At 39.3% G+C, this 17,214-nt stretch overlaps 1 pseudogene; it reads right to left on the reverse strand.

Moving 5' to 3' along the window:
* Positions 1-4,940: 4,940 nt before the first annotated feature.
* On the reverse strand, positions 4,941-16,999 carry LOC108178198 (armadillo repeat-containing protein 1 pseudogene; annotated as a pseudogene).
* Positions 17,000-17,214: the final 215 nt, after the last annotated feature.

The raw sequence follows: 17,214 nt of genomic DNA on the forward strand, positions 1-17,214 counted from the left end.
TCGAGTTTTTTGAGTTGCTCATACATCCTGGAAATTAATCCTTTGTTAGGTGACTTGCAAATATTTTTCCTTTCTGTCTCTTCACCTCTACTGATCATTTCCTTTGCTGTGCAGAAGCTTTAGATTTTGATGTAATCTCATTGGACTACTTTTGCTTTTTGTTGCCTGTGCTTTGGGGATCTTATCCAGGAAGTCATCACCTACACCGATGTCTTAAAGTGTTGTCCCTATATTTTCTGCCAGCAACTTCACAGTCTCAGATATTAAATTTAGGTCTTTGATCCAACTTGAGGTGACTTCTGTGTATAGTGAGAAGTAGGGATCTAATTTCATTCTTCCACATGGATCCATTCAGTTTTGCCAACACCATTTATAGAAAAAATTATTCTTTCTCCATAGTCTGGTAACTCTTGTCAAATATTAGTTGGTTGTATGTATGTGTATTTATTTCTGATATTTCTATTCTATTTGTTCTATTGCACTGATCCTTGTGTTGGTTTTTATGCCAGTACTATGCTGTTCTAATTACTGTAGCTTTGTAGTATGGTTTTTTTTTTTTTTTTTTTGACAGGCAGAGTGGACAGTGAGAGAGAGAGAGAGAGAGAAAGGTCTTCCTTTGCCGTTGGTTCACCCTCCAATGGCCGCTGCGGCCGGTGCGCTGCGGCTGGCGCACCACGCTGATCCGATGGCAGGAGCCAGGTACTTCTCCTGGTCTCCCATGGGGTGCAGGGCCCAAGCACTTGGGCCATCCTCCACTGCACTCCCTGGCCACAGCAGAGGGCTGGCCTGGAAGAGGGGCACCGGGACAGAACCGGCGCCCCGACCAGGACTAGAACCCGGTGTGCCGGCGCCGCAAGGCGGAGGATTAGCCTAGTGAGCCGCGGCGCCCGCCTGTAGTATGTTTTGAAGTCAGGTACTGTGATGTCTCCAGCTTGATTTTTTTTTTTCCTCAGGATCACACTTTGGCTATTCTGGTTGTTTTGTAATTCAAATGAATTTTAGGATTGTTTCTTCTAATTCTGTAAAGGATGTCATTGCTATTTTTGATATGGATTGCATTGAATCTGTAGATTGCTTTATGTATAGACATTTTGATAATAGTGATTTCCCCCTCCCCAATCTATGAGCAAAGAATATCTTTTCCATTTTTGTGTGTCCTTGATAATTTTTTATCAGTGTTGTATAATTTTCATTTTAGAGATCTTTCACTTCTTTGGTTACACTTATTCCTAAATACTTGATTTTTTTTGGGTGGTCATTGTGAATGGGAGTTATTTTGGTGAGATTATCATTAATATATAAAGATGCCACTGTTTTTATGTGTTTATTTTATAACCTGCCACTTCACTGAATTGGTTTGTTAATTCTAACAGCTTTTAGATGGAGTGTTTAGGTTTTTCCATGTACAATATTTTGTTATTTGCAAACATGGGTAATTTGATTTCTGCCTTTCAAATTTTGATGCCCTTTATTTTTTTCCCTCCTTAACTGTTCTTGCTAATACTCTGAGTATTATATTGAATAAAAGAGGCAAACATGGATATCCTTATCTTGCTCCACATCTGTGGAGGGCTTTCAGCTTTACACCATTCAGTGTGATATTGACTGTTGGTTCATCGTTGATAGCATTTATAGTTTTGTATATCTAATTTGTGGAGGTGTTTTTTTTTTATCATCAAGGCATATTAATCACATCAAAGAGATGACCATATGGTTTTTGTTATTCATTCTATTGATATGATTTATGACATTTATTGATTTGTGAAAGTTGAACCATTCTTGCATCTCTAGGATAAATCCCATTTGATTGTGATGTATATTTTTGATGTGGTTTTGCATTTAGTCTGCTAGTGATATTGTACTACTTATTAATAATGTTCAGGCATTAATAATCATGTGGGTTCTTGCCACTTACTCAGAAGAATTCTGAATACTGGCTCAAATAGACCAGACAACATGGTAAGTTTTTAAGCTTTTTATTCAGCGGAAGAAATGCACAGGAAAGTTAGGGCTTTATTTAGGGGAGAAAGAAGTCTAGAAGCTAAGTTGGATCCACAGCAGGCAGAGAGCAAGCCGGCAGTGAGCCATGTGAACAAGGGTGCAGGAAGGAAAGCGGGGCAACAAGGGAAGGGCCCACCACATTCTAGGACTTACATTTACTCCCAAAGGGGAGGGGTTACGTAGTCTGATTGGCAGGTGGACACACAGGTGAGATCAGGGGCATGAGATCACACAGAGGGCATGGTGGAGGGAGTGGTCGGTCTCCAGCTCACAAATCTATTCAATTTGATCCTATCTACCTGCCTATATCACTAGTATCTTGTTAAGAAATTTCTGCATCTATGTGTATCAAGGATTAGATGTGCAGTTTTCTTTTCATGTTGTGTCTGTTTGGGTTTTGTATCAGACTGATGCTGGCTTCATAAAGTAAGTTTAGCAGAGTTGCATCCTGCTCAGTATTTTGGAATAGTTTGAAGAGTATTGGAGTTAGTTCCTCTTTGGATGTTTAGTAAAATTCATTAGTAAAGCCACCAGATCCTGGACTTTTGCTGTTTTGGGAAGGCTTTAAGCGACTGCTTCAATCTTATTGCTTGTTATAGGTTAGCTTAGATGCTCTGTATCTTCCTGATTTATTCTTGTTAAGTTAAATGTATCTAGGAATTTATCCATTTCTTTGAGGTTTTCTAGTGTATTTGCATATAGTTTTTTATGATCCTTTGCATTTCAGTGGTGTTGGTTATAATGTCTCCTTTGTATCTATAATTTTTTTGAGTTTTTTCTTTTTTTTTTAAAGATTTATTTACTTATTTCAAAGGCAGAGGCAGAGAGAGAGAGAGAGAGAGAGAGAGGTCTTCCTTCCACTGATTCACTACCCAGTTGGCTGCAATGGCCAGAACTGCACCGAAGCGAAACCAGGAGCCAGGAGCTTCTTCTGGGTCTCCCACATGGGTGCAGGGGCCCAAGGACTTGGGACATCTTGTACTGCTTTCCCAGGCCATAGCAGGGAGCTGGATAGGAAGTGGATCAGCTGGGACTTGAACCAGCGCCCATATGGAATGTCAGCACTGCAGGAGGCACTTTTACCTGCTACGCCACAGCACTGGCCCCTTGAATTTTTTTTTTTGTTAGTCTGACTAGAGATTAATCTAGTTTATCTTCTCAAACAACCAACTTTTTGTTTTGTTCTATTGTACATATTTTTTTAGATTCAATTGTATTTATTTCTGCTTTGATCCTTATTATTTCATGCCTGCTGCTGATTTTGGATTTTGTTCTTGTTTCTCTAAGTTTTCAGGATGCATCATTACATCATTTATTGTGACATTTCACTTCTGTTAATGTAACAATACTATAAATTTCTACCTTAATACTGCTTTTGCTTCATCCCACAGGTTTTGATATGTTGTATTTTCTTTTATTTCAAGACGGTTGATTTCCTCTTTAATTTCTTCAATGACTCATTGTCCATTCAGTAGCAAGTCATTTAATTTCCATGTATTTGTGAAAGCTTTATTCTTCTTCTTCATGTTGATTTTTAGTTTTATTCCTTTGTAGTTTAATATATATGGTATCATTTCAATCTTTTAAAATTTACTGAGACATAATTGGGATAAAAGAATAAAGATGATCTGGTAATATACAGAGGGGAATAATAGTTAACCATATGAAAAAATGTAATCTTAGCATTTGCAGCAAAGTGGATGGAAATGGAGGTCATCATTTTAAGTGAAATAAGCCAGACTCAGAAAGACAAATGCTGTATGCTCCCTCTTATATGTATAAGCAATCCAAATTCAATCTTAACACAGTGCAATACTTAGAAGAGGCTGGAAGGGATTGGCAGGGGTGGAATGAAGGGAGTTTGAGTAACAGGCACCAAGCAACTTAGATTGAAAAAGTAAGTTTCTGCTGTTACACAGCATAGTGGGTGACTAGGGTTAACAATAACCTATCACATGTTTTATGAGTAATTTAAAAAAAAAAAAGGAGTTCTAAGGCTCCAATCATAAAGTAATACCAAGGAATGGGAAATGTTGATTACCATTATTTGGTGAGTTTGTTGTTTACATGTTTTAAAATGTCCCATTATAACCCATAAATATGTATAACTATTAAAATTATATTAAAATCAGTGTTATTTTATTCTATTTTAATTAAGCTTTTTTATTATTTTATAAAAATCTGTCAAAAAATGTCATTATAGGTATCTTAACTACTCTATAAGACCTTAACTGAAGTTTTCTTTTTCTGACTGGACATGACAAATAAGTGACCAACACTGGTTTTATTTCATTTATAAGCAATTATTTGGGTCTTTTTTCACATAATATGACTGTAGCCTTTTCATAATAAATTCACAAAAGGCAGTATGATAAAACGCCTGCTGAACAGGCTTCTGCCAGCAACCCATGTAAGTTAAACTCTGCCAAAGTGGCAGTGTGGCATCATAGGCATTCCACTTCTGTTTTCTTTTTTCAAGTTGGTCAGTTCTTCACTACTGTCAATTTTGCTAGCGGGAGATAGTGTGTAACCACAAAGTGAGGTGTGGAGACCACTTAGAGTTGCTCGTGATACCATGGTAGGCTTAACTCGCACGAGCTGATCTAAACCAAAGTGAACAGTAGACAGCTGGCGCCACATTTGGTCACATTCAAATGGTCTCCAAAAGCACTGATGTACATGCTCCTTCTTTGTAATTGATTTTGTATTCATCTTACTAATGTTACAGCAAATAACACTGCAGAGTTTTTTCGGTTTCTTAAGGGGACTCTTGTGTCTAAATAAATATATTTTAGTTTGCAAAGTATCATTTGCAATGGTCTTTCTATAAACATGGTTGGCAAAATATTAAAGGGTACCAAAGGGGTAACCAAAGCATGTTTTCAATTTTCAGTGAGGGTTACCAAAACATGAAGAGTTCATGAAAAGCTGAGGAAAATGTTCAGTAGTTCATGCACAACTTTAGCTAAAAAGAAGCTTCTTTTCAGTTAGGTACTGAGGCTTGAGGATAAAATGAGATTTCCTAATCACATGTTTCAGGTAATTCAAAATATAAAGCTGCACATACATGCTTGCTTTTCATGATGTACACATATTTTTAAAAAGTGAAGCAATGGAGCAAAGGAAAATAAAACCAAAAATATCTTCATGAACAAAGCAATTCCACCTGTAGCCTTTGTCGTTTTTACCACTCAGTGAGGTAAAATGTCCAATCAGCTGCAAAGTGCAGCAGACACAGTCCTGTAATCTGAAACCTTTTCATGATAACTTGTTGCAAATTGCACTTGACAGTCCACCACAACCATTGAAAACTGGCCCCTTGTTGGTTCACACTTTGAGCTCCAAAGTGAAATCGAAATTACCCGTAAAATGATCTGGATACAAAGTTTGCAGCCGTGTTCAGCCAGCTAGCCCCATCTTCTGGGTGTGAGCAACCTGGGACACCACTTTGTCCTGCTCCGTTGTGGGACTCTGATCCTTGGGAAGATATTTGGGCAGCTCTGTGATCTGTTCTGCTGCTTCTTATAGGAGTGCCTTAGAAGGGGACCAGAATCTCTTCAACACTTTAACTTTTTACAACTTTCACAATTTGCTGACTTTTTATAACCTTGATTGATGCTATTGGTAATACCAAAGTCTCTGCTTTCAAATCTGAAAGGATTCACGAGGCAAATCTTTGAACACCATTTAAAAAGTAAAGCTAATGAAGCCTTTAATCTTTTAACAAAGCCTCTTCACATAGATTTGTCTGACGTATCATCAAGACCATGTCTTTGCAAAACCACCGTTTTGTCATGCTTATATTTCCCAGAAGAAATTGAACTTTCCTTCCATGTGACTTCATTTCATTGAAGCTGTCACCATCTGTCATATTGTAGGATTATAGAATGTCATAGATTTCAGAGGCCAGAGTTTGGTTTATCCTGGAGTTGTAGTTTTCTATATAACATTTTGCAAACTCTGCATCATACCCAGTTCTCTTTTCATCTTCTCTCTTCACATTGTATTCTGCCAACTATTGCAGAGCAAGCAAAGCTGAGAGGATGGCAGTGGCATTGGGAGGGTCTATACACAAAATAAGGACAGGCAGATATCCATGGTCCTGGACACGAACTCTTCTGTTCAATGGATTTGCTTCTAAGTCCTGTAGCTGGTTAACTACTAGTGGAACATCAGGTTCTTCAATCATGGTGGAGCAAAAAGAATTCACCTTCTATGCTATGCATGTGAAGAAAAATCTCAAATTTGTTCCAAGTTTTAGGAGTCCAGAGCCTCCCACACCATCAGGGCCAGGCCGATGGATGAGGGAGAAATACCCAGGGGATGTAGGATAAGGCTGCTCCGTTCAGAGCAATGGCCTCGATAATCGCAAATTACCATACTAACCCAAACAGCAAAGGCTATTTTTATATTGTTTAGAATCCTTCTGAATTTGATAAAAATCTACCATTAGTTTTAAGTGCTACTATTGTATAGTTAGATCATATGAAACATGATTGTGGGGAACAACTCGGACGAGACTAAGTTTCTGGAATTAAGACTTATTCTATGCATCTGCTCTCCCACAATATGGCGCTGGGAGAGGAGTAAACAACTTCTACACAGGTGCCTCCAGTTCGACCAATAACCTGCAGGAGCTGATCCTGCTCCTGATTGGAGGAGAGCAGCGTACTCGGCATGTGGGTAGCAGAGTTGGGATAGGTGGAAGAGGACTATAAAGGAGGAGAGAGACAACATGCACCAGGAACATCTAAGGGGAACACCTGAGGAACACCTGAGCAGCCCCCGAGAGAGCCTGCCAGTGGTGTGCCGCTCCCCTGTGGAAGTGGGGAAAGTGGCAGGGGCAGCCAACCCGGGAAGAACCAGCAGCACACCCGGGGAGGGCCGAGCAGACAAAAGAACAGCGCAGGGTCCTGTGTTGTTCCTCCGAGAAGAGGGGGAGCGACAATGATTAAATATGAAAGTGGTTGATGTTTTACTTTGTTTAGCAAATAAGCTTTTATTTATTAAAAGTTTAGAGTAATATGATGAAATATTTAGATATTTGAAAAGAAACTTAGAAGGTACTATCTGGAGGAGGGCAAGATGGCAGAATAGGAAAGGAGCACATTGATAGTCCGGGAAAAGACAGTTTAATAAAAGTGGAGATATTGCAGGTTCAAGGAAGAGTTAGGGAAGAAACAGCAGAGGAAACTCTACCGGAACTACTGGTTCATGGTGGACCTTCATGGAGGGCACGGGCGCCCACGGCTTGGGACCCCAGCCGTGGAATCTACACACCAGTGCTGGAAAGTGAGGTGAGGCAAAACCTCGGTAGCCCAAGACACCAGTGGGAAAGCAGAAGGAGGAGCCTAGAGGGAACAAGGCTTGAAGCCCCATGGGGGAAAGTTCACCAGGCTAACTAGAGGAGAGAGGAAAAAAAAAAAAGGACTGGTACGGACATGAGTCTCTCCACTCACCTTTCAAAGGCGAGCAAGACAAAGAGCAGGTGCCATTTTGGACACACGTAAAAACTGTGCCTGCCATCAGCCAAGCAGAAAAACCTGACTCTAGGCGGGTAAAATAACAGGAGGTTAGGACCTGGTGGATGTGTGGAGCTAATGAACTGAGACTGTGAAAAACTTAAGGTGTGGGAGAGAACTCTGAGACGTGAGTACTCGAGAGAGAGCACACAAACTCGGTAACCTTGGCAACCCGGTGGGAGACAGCAGAGAAATTTGAGCTTACACTGAGGACTGCATAGATTCTTTGTGTGGTCCTTGGGATGGAGCAGATGAATATTATACCCACAGGAGCCAGAGATCAGAAACTGACTGCCTACTATTCTGCTCAGCTGTGCAGAATTACTTCCCTTATGAATAAAAAAAAAAAAAAGATTTACCACACCTAACCTGGGTGTGTCACCTTTGGCACACCCTTAACCCTGAACAACCAAACAGAGCTCACTGGCCACACCCATCACAAGCCTCAAAGGATCCATCAAAAGTAGATAGTCTATTTAATCTAGGGTCATAGTATACTGAGAAAACCCACCACAGCAAGGGAGAAAAAAAAAGAAACTAAAGAATATCTCTACAATGCCAAGCAATGAATGCAGAAACCAAGGAAACAAGAACAAGGAAGACATTATGACATCCCCAAATGAACAAGACACCCCAATCCAAGATTATGAAAATGATGAGATAGAAGAAATGCAAGATACAGATTTCTAAAAATTTATGATAAGAACATTTAGAAGTTTTCAAAAACAAAATCTTGAACTACAGAAATCCTGACTGGACAGGATAGAAAATCTCTCTCGCAAAAATGAAATCTTAGGGAGGAATCAAAATGAAATGCAGAAACTAGTAGAACATGAAATTGTGATAGTGAAGAGAAATCAAAATGAAGAATTCAATAGATCAAATGACAAACAAATTAGAGAGCCTTAAAAACAGAATGAGTGAAGCAGAAGAGAATATCAGAATTAGAAGACAGAGCACAGGAAAGTATACAGTCAAACCAAAGAAAAGAAGAGGAAATTAGAAATCTAAAAAATATTGTCGGGAATCTTCAAGATACTATTAAAAACCCAACATTCGGGTTCTAGGAGTTCCTAGAAGGTATGGAGAGGGAGAAAGGATTAGAAGGCCTTTTAAGTGAGATACTAGCAGAGAACTTCCCGGGTTTGGAGAAGGACAGAGACATCCTAGTACAGGAAGCTCATAGAACCCCTACTAAACATGACCAAAAGCGATCCTCACCACGACATGCTGTAATCAAACTAACCACAGTGAAACATAAAGAAAATATTCTAAAATGTGCAAGAGAGAAATGTCAGATTACTCTCAGAAGATCTCCAATTAGACTCACAGCAGACTTCTCATCAGAAACCCTACAAGCTAGGAGGGAATGGCAAGACATAGCCCAGGTACTAAGAGAGAAAAACTTCCAGCCCAGAATATTATATCCTGCAAAGCTCTCATTTGTGAATGAAAGTGAAACAAAGGCCTTTCATAGCAAACAGAAATTTAAAGAATTTTTCACCACTCTCCAGACCTGCAACAGATGCTTAAAGATGTGTTACACACAGAAACACAGAAACATGGTCATCAATATGAAAGAAGGTAAAGGAAGGAAACCTCACAGTAAAAGATCACATGAAGTTCAAAGCATATACTAGAAAGTATCTTTGGGAAAATGGCAGGGCAAAGTTACTACTTATCAATAATCACATTGAATGTTAATGGCCTGAACTGTCCAGTTAAAAGACACAGATTGGCTGAATGGATTAAAGAATAAAACCCATCTATTTGCTGCTTACAAGAAGCACAGCTTTCCAACAAAGATGCATGCAGACTGAAAGTGAAAGGTTGAAAAAAGATATTCCATGCCAACAGAAATGAAAACAGAGTGGGCGTAGCCATCTTAATATCAGACAAAATAAACTTTAACACAAAAACTGTTAAGAGAGACAAAGAGGGACACTATAAAATGATTAAGGGATCAATTCAACAGGAAGATATAATGATTAACAATGTATATTCACCTACTTACAGGGCACCGGTTTATTTAAAAGATATGTTAAGGGACTTAAAGGGAGACTAGGACTCCAATACAATAGGACTGGGGGACTTCAATGCTCCACTCTCAGAAATAGACAGATCATCCGGACAGAAGATCAACAAGGAAACAGCAGATTTAATCGACACTATAGCCCAAATGGATCTAACAGATATCTACAGAACTTTTCATCGTACACTTAAAGAATTTACATTATTCTCAGCAGTACATGGAAGCTTCTCTAGGATTGACCACATACTAGGCCATAAAGCAAGTCTCAGCAAATTCAAAAGAATTAGAATCATACGATGCAGCTTCTCAGACCACAGTGGAATGAAGTTGGAAATTAGCAACTCAGGAATCCCTAGAGCATACACAAACACATGGAGATTGAACAACATGCTCCTGGATGAACAATGGGTCATAGAAGAAGTCAAAATAGAAATCAAAAATTTTCTGGAAGTAAATGAGGATAACAGCACAACATATCAAAACTTATGGGGTACAGCAAAAGCAGTGTTAAGAGGAAAGTATATCAATAGGTGCCTACATCAAGTAATTGGAAAGGCACCAAGTAGATGAGCTTTCAATGCATCTCAAGGATTAGAAAAACTGCAGCAAACCAGACCCAAATCTAGTAGGAGAAGAGAAATAATTAAAACCAGAGAAGAAATCAACAGGATTGAATTAAAAAAATTACAAAAAATCAGCCAAACGAGGAGCTGGTTTTTTGAAAAAATAAACAAAATTGACACCCCATTGGCCCAACTAACTAAAAAAAGAAAAGACCCAAATCAATAAAATCAGAGATGAAAAAGGAAACATAACAACAGACACCACAGAAATAAAAAGAATCATCAGAAATTACTACAAGGACTTGTATGCCAGCAAACAGGGAAACCTATCAGAAATGGATAGATTCCTGGACACATGCAACCTACCAAAATTGAACCATGAAGACGTAGAAAACCTAAATAGACCCATAACTGAGACAGAAATTGAAAAAGTAATAAAGGCCCTCCCAACAAAGAAAAGCCCAGACTTCACTGCTGAAATCTACCAGATATTTAAAGAACTAACTCCATTTCTTCTCAAAGTATTCAGAACAATCGAAAAAGAGGGAATCCTCCCAAATTCTTTCTATGAATCAGCATCACCTTAATTCCTAAGCCGGAAAAAGATGCAACATTGAAAGAAAATTACAGACTAATTACAGAAATTACAGTAATTACAGAAAATTACAGACTAATATCCCTTATGAACATAGACGCAAAAATCCTCAATAAAATTCTGGCTAATAGAATGTAACAACACATCAGAAAGATCATCCACCCAGACCACATGTTTGTATGGCTAACATACAAAAATCTACCAACAACAGACGCTGGCAAGGATGGGGGGAAAAAGGGACACTAACCCACTGTTGGTGGGAATGCAAACTGGTTAAGCCACTGTGGAAGTCAGTCTGGAGATTCCTCAGAAACCTGAATATAACCCTACCATACAACCCAGCCATCCCACTCCTTAGTATTTACCCAAAAGAAATTAAATTGGCAAACAAAAAAGCTGTCTGCACCTTAATGTTTATTGCAGCTCAATTCACAATAGCTAAGACCTGGAATCAACCCAAATGCCCATCAACAGTAGACTGGATAAAGAAATTATGGGACATGTACTCTATAGAATACAGCAGTAAAAGTAAAAAACAATGAAATCTGGTCATTTGTAACAAAATGGAGGAATCTGGAACACACCATGCTGAGTGAAAGAAGCCAGTCCCAGAGGGACAAATATTATATGTTCTCCTTGATCGGTGACAACTAACTGAGCACCAAAAAGGAAACGTGTTGAAATGAAATGGACACTGTGAGAAAGAGTGACTTGATTGGCCCTTGTCCTGACTGTTGATGTACAAGTTAATACTTTATCCCTTTTAGTATTTTTTTGTTCTACTTAATACTATTGGTTGAACTCTGTAATTAACACACAATTGTTCTTAGGTGTTTAAATTTAACTGAAAAGTGATCCCTGTTAAATATAAGAGTGGGAGTAAGAGAGGGTGGAGATGTACAATTTGGGACATGCTCAAGCTGACTTACCCCAAATGGTAGAGTTAGAAATGTGCCAGGGGATTCCAATTCAATCCCATCAAGGTTGCATGTACCAATGCCATCTCACTAGTCCAAGTGATCAATTTCAGTTCACAATTGATCATACTGATAGGTCTAAGAGTCAAAGGGATCACATAAACAAGACTAGTGTCTGCTAATACTATCTGAAAGAATTAAGGAGAGAACAATCCAACATGGGAAGTGGGCTACATAGCAGACTCATAGAATGGCAGATACCCTAAACAGCACTCTGGCCTCAGAATCAGCCCTAAATGAAAGATCTCTGCGAGTAGTGAACCTCCACATTGACTATGACCCTGTCGGAATAAGATTGAAGACGGTGAACTCAAAAGGCTTCCATAGCCTTGGCAACTCATGACATGAGCCTAGGGAGATTACTGACACCATAAACAAGAGTGTCAAATTGTTAAGTCAACAACAGGAGTCACTGTGTACTTATTTCTCATGTGGGATCTGTCCTTAATGTTTTGTTCAATGTGAAGTAATGCTATAACTGGTACTCAGTATTTAACACTTTGTGTTTCTGTGTGGGTGCAAACTGTTGAAATCTTTACTTAATATATACTAAATTGATCTTCTGTATATAAAGAGAATTGAAAATGAATCTTGATGTGAATGGAATGGGAGAGCGAGCGGGAGATAGGCGGATTGTGGGTGGGAGGGAGGATATTGGTGGGAAAAGGCCATTGTAATCCATAAACTGTACTTTGGAAATTTATATTTGCTAAATAAAAGTTAAAGAAAATTATAAAAAATAAAGAAAATTTTAAAAAAGGTGCTATCTGGCTTACACATTGAAAACTTGATGAATTAAGTAAGGAAAAATTAATGATAAACCTTAGGAAAAGGAACAGTAGTCACAAATACTCATATTTGTTTTAGTTATGTTTTTCCCCCATTGATTTCTTCAGTTGGGTTAATTTTTAGGGATCTGCAAGTTTACTGATCTTTTCCTCTGTCATTTCTAATCTCTTATCCCAGTAAGTGGATGTTTTATTTCAATATTGTAATTTAGAATTCTTTTTCTTTTAAAAAAATTGAGAGGTAGAGTTAGAGGAAGAAACAGAGAGAAAGGTCTTCCCTCTGTTGGTTCACTCCCCAAATGGCCACAAGGGCTGGAGCCAGGCCAATCAGAAGCCAGGAGCCAGGAACCAGGAGCTTCTTTCAGGTCTCCCACGTGCATGGAGTGGCCAAAGCACTTAGGCCATCTTCCACTGGTTTCCCAGGCAATAAGCAGAGAGCTGGATTGGAAGTGAAGCCAACCTGACATGAACTGGTGCCAACATGGGATGATGCTGGCACTGCAGGCAATGGGCTTAGCCTATTACACCACAGTGTAGCCCTTAATTTAGATTTCTTGGAATTCTGTTTCACTTACTTTCACAGTTTCTGTTTTTCTAAGTATCTCCATGTACTTACTCATTATGAATACATTGTCTTTGTCCTTGAATGTATTAATAAGTGTATTTTTAAACCACTGTCTGAAAATTCTGACATCTAGGTGATCTAAGGGCTACAGGTATTCTATTGGGACTTCTTTTTTCTTTTGCTTATGGTCCATGTTTCTCTGCTTGTTTGTATGCCTAACATTCTTACTATATATTATTTACATGATGATAAATTAAGGGTTGGTATTATGTTTTTTTTCTGTGTACAATTTGTGTTGGTTACTTTTCTGGTAGTTTTCTTCATTATTCCAGGCTGTTTCCGGTTTTGTTGGAGTAGAGTTATTTGATAAACTTTTTTTTTTTTGGCTAGTGAAACAATGCTTAAGAATACTTTTATTATATTTCCTAAGAGTAGCGTTGGGGGAGGGCATGCTTGCTCCACAGAGCTCAGAGTAAGCATCATTTTTTTCATTAATTTCTTGTGCATGAATGAATATATTACATGTAATTAATTTTACTTAAGGTATATAAATTCTATGTATTTCCTGTATACAGATTCAGGAACATAGTGATACTTTCTACCCTCCTCTCCCTCCTGCCCACATTCCCACCCTTTTTCTTTTTCCCTCTCTTATTCCCATTTTTAGTTGTTTTTTTTTTTTAAACCTATTTTCAGTTAACTTTATACTCATAAGATTAACCCTTACACTTAGTAAACAGTTCAACAAGTGGCATGAAAAAACACAACAAAATAAAACACTGTTTTTCAACAGCTGATATAAGTCTTCTATAGATTACCTTTTAGGTACTCTGTTGCCACAGATCAGGGAAACATGTGGTATTTGTTTTTGTTTTGTGACTGGCTTATTTCACTTATTATAATGATTTCCAGTTGGATCCACTTTCTTGTAAGCTTTTCTTTTCATCTATTAACCCTGAATAACAATCCTGTGAGGTATTATTCTCTCTGATTAGAGGTGATGAATAGAGAGGATGATAACTTGAACTTTCCATACACTTTTCAGAGAAGGGATATAAACCCAAGCAGTGCAGTCCATAGCTCATATTCTTATCCTCTATTATTATGGTATTTCCTCTCAGTTTTATTTTGGATTGTTATCTTGAATGAGGGAGAAATCATGAATATATCATTGTTGACCAGCCTTTCAGGATTTTCAGAATACTCATCTATTTTGTGTAGAGCTCTGCTAGACATCAGCAGTAAAATGATATACAGTGCAGATGCCTAGTCTAAGATACTTGAAATCTTCCTGAACAAATAAAACATAGAGCGAAAATTGAACAATCTTTTTTAAAAAGATTTATTTATTTGAAAGAATTATACAGAGGGACGAGAGGCCTTCCATCCACTGGTTCACTCCCCACTTGGCCGCAATGGCCAGAGCTGCACCAATCCGAATCCAGGAGTCAGGAGCTTCCTCCAGGTCTCCAACATGGGGCAGGGACCCAAGGACTTGGGCCATCTTCTACTGCTTTCCCAGGCCACAACAGAGAGCTGGATTGGAAGAGGAGCAGCCAGGACTTGAACCAGCGCCCATATGGGATGCTGGCACTGCAGGCGGCGGCTCCACCTGCTTCACCACAGTGCTGGCCCTGATAATCTTATAATGTACAAGTTTGTGGTACAATTTAGATTACACAAGAATCTGTAATATATTCTGTTGTTCTTCCCACTGCATTTCAGCAGCTGCTTATTTGTTTTAAAATTGATATTTCTAACTCTTTAACCCTTAGAAAGTTTGAAAAGAAAACACTTTTGTAGCAGATTCTATTTCCCAAAGTGGTCATTATAGAATATCTCATTCTGCTCACTGAGAACTGGGGTAAGACGGTGAGAATATGATTTGCTCTGAACTTAGCAAAAACATGTTCATAGCCAGGATCTTATAAAGTAATATACAACTTTTTTGTTACTTGTTTAGGCATATGTTTTTCTTTTGTCCTAATGACCAAGTGACATCTCTTTGCATATGTGGAGTCTTTGGGTACAGGCAAAGCAGCTTTGCTTTCAAATATTGATTGTCCAGTATGCACCAGGTACTATTCCAGCACAGGTGATACAGCCATGAATAAAGCCAATAATGCTTTGCCCTCATGAGGTTTACACATTAACATACATAAAATCATATTGGGTAGGGATGGGTTTTTGAAAGAATTATAAGTCATAGTAAGGACACAGAATGTGACCAGAGGGCTCTTTAAATAATATGATCTCAAATGATTTATCTGAGTAGAGAAATGAATTTAATAAGGAAAAAGTCATGAAAAATCTCAGAAAAATGGAATTCCAGGTAGAGAAAACAAGTGCAAAGACCCCCCAAAAAATGGCATTTTTGGTCCTCTCCAGGGAATTGTTGCTAAATGTTTTGGAGCAGAGATGCTCCCAGGATGTGCTATGGCTCCAGCTGCTCTGTTAGTGTTGCCATTACTAACTGAGATCTTCTCAGATTCCCATAGGAAAGAACAGGGCTGTTGACCATGAAACAGGCCAATAAATGGGCCCTGGAGACTGGGAATTTTCATTGTTTAACTCACACACAGCAGGACCATTGGAGAAAGGACAGGCTTCTCTTAGGTGGAGTTGTTTGGAACAGAGTGGCCTTTTTTTTTTTTTTTTTCTAAATAGGTCACTGAGTTTTCTACCTCTGCTAAAGACTTAGCTTTTAGAGTCTCATCTGGAAAAAGCTTTGTTTTTAGCAATACTAGCTTTTAATTGAAAATACAGGGCTTTATTTTTATAAATTATTTCAGTAGGCACAGATAGTACTTGTTTTCAATTACTTATATACTGCACCTGTCTGCTGTTATCTCTACTGGAAGGTAGTTTTGAAATTGGAAAAGACCCCCTAAAATTTACCCTGAAATGTGGCCCTTTAAATTTCCATAGAAATGCTATCGGGGTGCCACATGCGCTACTGGAATTTGGGGTGCCTTACGATTTCACCACAGGCTTATTACCAAATACCCAGTATTAATAAGCCCGAGAGGGTTCTTGCCTAGTATTTACTGGCACAGATAAATGAGGCAGCATGGTACATTTTAAGTTTTTATTTAGTAAGAAAGGTGCATAAGAGAGTGAGAGCTTTATTTAGGGGAGAGAGGTGAATAGGGGTTCATACCAAGCACCAGGAACCAGCCAGGTGGATGAGCATCTAGGCCAGGAAGCCTAGAGCACATGGCCCAAAGGCCATGCGCCCTGGAGGCGCAGGGCTACAGCAAGCCCTGTCCTGGCAAGAGGCCAGGGAAGAAGAGCAGGGGCAAAAGCCCAGAGCACACTGTGCCCCAGGCTTTTAACCCACTCCAAAGGGGAATGGTTAATTAACCTGATTGGCTGGTGGGCACCCTAGTGTGGCCAGGTAGGGGAGTGAGGCCACACAGGGGCGTGGCAAAGGCATCAGGTAGGAGCATGAGGGCACACAGGGGTGTGGTCTTCCAGTTCACAAATCTGACCAATTTTAACCTGTATGCCTGCCTACTTCATTCCCCCCTCAGAGACTCCAGACCTTAATCTTAAGGGGATTTTGATGGGCGTCGAGTCTCCATCTTCTGTAGCTACTTCCTGCTGATTAGGGGCACAGACCCTGCCTGTTCTTGGTCTGGAAGTCTCTTGCCTATCTCATCTAATGAGTTCACTTCATGAACCAGAGCTCTTTCAGTCACTGGCATTCTCAGTGTCTCCTGCATGGTCATCATTTTCCTCAGGAGCTGCTGGGTTCTACTGGGTTCTTTTAGATATAAAGAAGGTCCATTGTCACTCTGGAATGACCGTGGGAGTCCAAAGCGTGGCACGATGTCTTTCAACAAGGCTTTCAGCACCTCGTGTGCTTTCTCCGTTCGGGTCAAAAAGGCCTCTATCCATCCTGTAAAAGTGTCAGTGCAGACTAGAAGGTACCTATAATTGCTTGTTGGGAGCATATTGGTAAAATCAACCTGCCAATCTTCAGCTATTTAAGTTCCCGTCCTTTGCACAGGAGTCAACAGGGGAGTTGGCCTTACATGGTGAGGGTTATTCTGTAAACACAGAGGCCAAGAGCGAGTCATTTCCTTTATGACCATATTTGGTCCCTTTCCTCCAAAAGCTCGGGAGACCAGTTGTGCTAAGGCATCTCTTCCCAAGTGGGTAGAGCTGT

The sequence above is a fragment of the Oryctolagus cuniculus genome, chromosome 1, assembly GCF_051225735.1.
Source record: "Oryctolagus cuniculus isolate XC-2025 breed Fujian yellow rabbit chromosome 1, ASM5122573v1, whole genome shotgun sequence".
Taxonomy (NCBI): Eukaryota; Metazoa; Chordata; class Mammalia; order Lagomorpha; family Leporidae; genus Oryctolagus; species Oryctolagus cuniculus.